Consider the following 5,631-nt stretch of genomic DNA (forward strand, 5'->3'; position numbering starts at 1 on the left):
GAGGTAAGAACCTTACATAAAATACACGCATCAAATCTCCCCAAACCAAACTTTTGCTTTTCCCCAAGCAAACTATGAATGCAACTAAGAAAAACAGTGGAACGGGACCAACGCATCAGCTACAAATCATCCGCCTAAACCAGTTTAATGCAACAACTAACAAAGTGGCAAATGATGAGTGCAAATGAATTAAATCAATGTTTCAAACTTACTGAACCATAGACCTTGTAAGACTTAGAGATATCGGACTTTCGCGGGTCGCTCATCACTCAAATTTGGGCACAAGGTGAGTATATATGTGTGAAAGATAGAAAGAAGTAAAGACACTCACCTAACTCGACCTATAAGAACATGCATGTAGTTAACATGAATAAAGTCTCTACAACCGTACATACGCATTCCTACCGTACTAATGACCAAGAGACATGCCAAAGACTTACATTTGGGTAAGTGAGGTAATGGGTAATAAGGGGCTAAGATGAATTTAGATATGTGAAGTTAATAGCCAGGCTAGCAACAACGAATCCAAATATTGAACTGTATCCCAACTTCATACCCAATATAACAAACCAAAACGGTGCAAATTCAATGCACTCAACTCATAATACACCATAAACTTGTCAACTCCCCATAAAATATAAGTAAAACATGGGAGTGAAAATCATCCATATAATTTTCCATTTTTTCGCACATGATTTTTCCTATTTCTTTTTTGTATTTCCAATTTTTTTTTCCATTTTTTTCATTTTTTTTTTCATTTTCATTCATCATTTTTTCTTTTCATTCCCTTCAGTTCTTCCGCCATCTTCTGAAATCAGATAAAAATAACCAAACTGCAGTAAAGCATTCCAAAGAGCTACACATCACTAGCTTGGCGAGGGTAGGAAAAATTATAGTTTGAGGCTAGTAGGACAAAAAGGGCAATTTGGCTATGTGGGGCTCATGGGTAGAATGAAATAAAAGGGAACTGCCTCTCCTAACATGTGTCACCATCCACAGACCGAATGCATATAGGTATTAAGAAGACTAAACTCATGCTTATGCAAATTGATGTTACATGCCTTACAGAGAGTACTACTCACATCCTAAATGAAACCGGTCATGAATGTCACTAGTTTATAGAGCTCTAACCTCATACTGTAATGTAGCTTGCCAATATATGAGTCAAGTCTATTCGTTCAGATAAGAGAGAAACAAAAACTCGTAGACCATGCACATAATCATGCCAGCTAAATGTTAAGAATATGCAGGGCTAAGGTAAAGATTCAATGTAGCGTCAAAGTTCAAACGTTCCGGCTCAAATTAAACGTGAAAATTTTTGTAATTTTGAAATTTATGTGATTTTTGAATTAAAACGACAATGCATGCGGAAATAAATAAACGTGCAGACGAAAATGCAAGAAAACTTGCGGATACAGATATGGATGCATACCTCCCCAAACTAAACCGTATAATGCTCTCATTGTACCAAAAATAGGGAAAGAAATGCAAACTGAGGAGAAAAGGATAACTCGAGTCAGAATACTTACAAAACGTCGTGAAGAGGGACCTCCCCAATCCGACCTTGAACATGGGAGGTGAAAGGAAGTCAAGCAGTAGCTCAAGAGACAAAAAGTAACGGCTGGAAGACGAAACTACTCGATCGAGTGACCTAGAACAGGTCGATCGAGTGATTTGGTGTCAAAAAGGGCTCGATCGAATGAAATAATCACTCGATCGAGTGATAGCGGAATTGCAGCTTGTCGATCGAGTAAAAATATTACTCGATCGAGTGAATCTTTTGGCAAAAGTTCTCGATCGAGTAGAAAAACCTCTCGATCGAGTAACTGCACCTTCAAAACACGTATAAGAAGCATAGGCAATGTAGAAAAAGCATAGTTTTGTGTTCTAAAGTTCAACAAAAAACTAAAGGCAAAGAAATAGTTCAACAAAAATACAACAAAACAGTCCGGGTTCCCTCCCGGAGAGCGCAGGTTTAAGAGGTCCCACACGACCTTTCTGGCATCAATTGACTGGCGCGTCAAGCTCGTCGAAGTACAGGACTTCAACACGATTGTCTGCTTCATTTGCCTCGTGAAAATGCTTCACATACTACCCATTCACCTTAAACCGATTTCCCCCGGGGCTTTCTAGCTCAACGGATCCAAATTTAGTAACAACTGTCACCGTATAAGGACCACTCCACCTGGACTTCAGCTTGCCAGGAAATAATCGCAGTCGGGCATTAAACAGAAGCACCTTTTGCCCAACATGAAATTCCCGAGGTAAAATTATTTTGTCATGCCACCTCTTCGTCTTTTCCTAATAAATGCGCGAGCTATCATAGGCATTAAGCCTAAATTCTTCCAACTCATCTAGCTGCAAAAGACGTTTCTGACCACACAACTTAGGATCAAAGTTAAGCTCACGAATTGCCCACCAAGCCTTACATTCCAACTCAACAGGTAAATGACATGATTTCCCATAAACTAACCTATAAGCTGATGCACCAATTGGTGTCTTAAAGGCAGTTCTGTAGGCCCGTAATGTGTCTTATAATTTAAGATTCAAGTACTTCCGTGATTTAGAAACTACCCTAGACAAGATCTCTTTCAGCTCGCGATTAGAGACCTCAACCTGACCACTAGTTTGGGGATGGTACCCCAAACCACGCCGATGTTGAACACCAACTTTAGACAGAATGGAAGTTAGTCTCTTTTCTTTAAAGTGCATTCCCCCATCACTAATGATAACCCTAGGGACACCAAATCGGGGAAATATGACCTTTTTGAACATTTTTATCACGGTCTTGGCATCACAATGAGGTGAGGCAATTGCCTCGACCCACTTCGACACATAATCTACATCGACTAAAATGTACCCGTTACCTTTACTAGATGGGAACGGTCCTTGAAAATCAATGCCCCAGACATCGAAAACCTCAACCTCTAAGATACTGTTTTGGGGCATCTCATGTCTCTTTTAAATGTTCCCTGATCTTTGGCAGGCATCACAAGCTGAAACAAAAGATTTAGCATCAGCAAACAAAGAAGGCCAGAAAAAACGAGACTGAAGTACCTTAGCCACCGTGCGCGATGGACCGTGGTGACCACCATAGGAAGAGGAGTGACATCCTTCCAGGACTACTTTGGTCTCCCACTGCGGAATACACCGTCTGCACATTCCTTAAACAAATAAGGGTCATCCCAAAAATACTGCTTAGCGTTATACAGAAAACGCTTCCTCTCTGCGATGAGAAAGGTCAGGCGGCAGCTTGCCACTGACAACGTAGTTAGCTATATCTGCATACTAAGGATCTTGGTTAACAATAGACGATAATACATCAAATAAAGAATCATCAGGAAAAGACTCGTCAGTAGGTAAGGAATCTTCCCCCTCTTGTCGCGTTAGTCGCGACAGATGATCAGCTACAACGTTCTCAGCTCCTTTCTTATCTTTAGTTTGCAAATCAAACTCCTGGAGAAGGAGTATCCATCTTAATAGACGTGGTTTAGCCTCCTTTTTTACAAGGAGATGCCTCAAAGCTGCATGGTCAGTAAAAACAGTAACTTCTGACCTATTCAAATAAGAACGAAACTTCTCTAACGCATAAACTACAACTAGCATCTCTTTTTCAGTGGTAGTGTACTTCACTTGAGCCTCATCCAGATTTCGGCTCGCATAGTAGATTGCATTTAAAGCTTTGTCTTTCTGTTGGCCTAGCACTGCTAATAGTGCATAGTCACTGCCATCACACATTATCTCAAACGGCAAGTCCCAGTCGGGAGGCTGTATGATCGGCGTAGAGACCAAAGCCTGCTTTAACCTGTTAAAAGCAGAAAGACACTCGTCAGTAAATACAAAAGGGGCATCCTTAAGTAGCATCTGTGTAAGTGGTTTATCAAATTTCGAGAAATCATTGATAAACTGGCTACAGAAGGCGGCGTGGCCAAGGAAACTCCTCCCCCCCTTAACATTCACAGGAGGTGGTAATTCATGAATCACTTCTACCTTTGCTTTATCAACTTCTATTCCCCTATCAGAAACTAAGTTCCCAAAGACAACTCCCTCGTTGACCATGAAATGACACTTCCCCAAGTTAAGCACGAGATTAACCTCAATGCAGCGCTGCAACACTTTATCAAGGTTAGACAGACAGTTAGAAAAATCACTTCCATAAACACTGAAATAGTCCATGAAAACTTCAACAATAGACTCAATATACTCTGAAAATATCCCCATCATACACCTTTGGAAGGTAGCAGGGGCATTACATAAACCAAAAGGCATCCTGCGATAAGCAAACACGCCCTAAGGACAAGTAAATGTAGTCTTAGCTTGATTGTCTGGGTGAATAGGGATCTAAAAGAACCCTGAATACCCGTCTAATTAGCAGAAAAACTTATGAGAAGGTAACCTTTCTACCATTTGATCAATAAAAGGAAGGGGGAAGTGATCTTTCTTGGTGGCGGCATTCAGCTGTCTGTAGTCTATACACATCCGCCAACCGGTCACTACTCGAGTGGGTATTAACTCATTTTTGTCATTCCTAACCACGGTAGTCCCTCCTTTCTTCGGGACCACCTGCACTGGACTCACCCATTTAGAATGACCAACAGAATAGATAATACTTGCATCGAGCAGCTTCATTACCTCAGCCATCACAACATCTTGCATCTTCTGGTTCAGCCGGCACTGGCCCTGTATGCAAGGTTTGTGATCTTCCTCCAGCTCTATCCTGTGCATACAAATTACGGGACTAATCCCCTTGATATCGTCCAAAGAATAAACCAAAGCTTACTTGTTTTTCTTAAGCACAACTAACAAAGAAGTCAGCTGATCATTATCAAGCTTAGCACTAACAATGACTGGATATCGCTCAGTATCATCTAAAAAGGCATGTTTTAGATGAGAGGGAAGAGGCTTACGATCTGGCACCTTTACCTCAATGGAGCAAAGGGTACTGATCATTTGTTCCACTTGCTCTCCCTCAGCGTCGGTGAGTTCACGCTCATCTAAATCATCTATAAGCAAATTCAACACAGCATCATCGTCATCTGGGTTATCTGCACACTCATCCAAAATCATAAGAGCTTCTAGTGGGTCCTTCATAAAAGAACCCGACCAGAAGTCATAAATAGACTCGCCTATAATATCAACTGAATAACATGTATCCTCTATCATTGGACGAGCTAAGGTACTAGTCAGACTAAAAGTGATCGCGTCATCCCGTACTGCAAGAGTCAAGCGCCCTTGTTTGACATCAATAATGGCCCCAGCTGTACAAAGGAACGGTCTTCCTAAGATAATTGGGGTCCGGGCGTCCTCAGCTATGTCCAAAACAATGAAGTCTACTGGTATAAAGAACTTGCCTATTTTCACAGGCACATCCTCTAAGACACCCAAGGGTCTCCTAACAGATCTATCAGCCATCTGTAGGGTAATATTAGTCAATTAAAGATGACTCATATTCAATTTCTTGTAGACAGATAAGGGCATGACTGACGCTGGCTCTTAAATCATAAAGGGCCGTGTCAATAACCACATTGCCTATAACACAGGTAATAGAAAAGCTACCCGGATCTTTCATTTTAAGTGGAGCCTTATTTAAAAGTAAATTACTAGACTCTTCCATAAATGAAACAGTCTGAA

Source organism: Silene latifolia, chromosome Y (assembly GCF_048544455.1).
Source record: "Silene latifolia isolate original U9 population chromosome Y, ASM4854445v1, whole genome shotgun sequence".
Taxonomy (NCBI): domain Eukaryota; kingdom Viridiplantae; phylum Streptophyta; class Magnoliopsida; order Caryophyllales; family Caryophyllaceae; genus Silene; species Silene latifolia.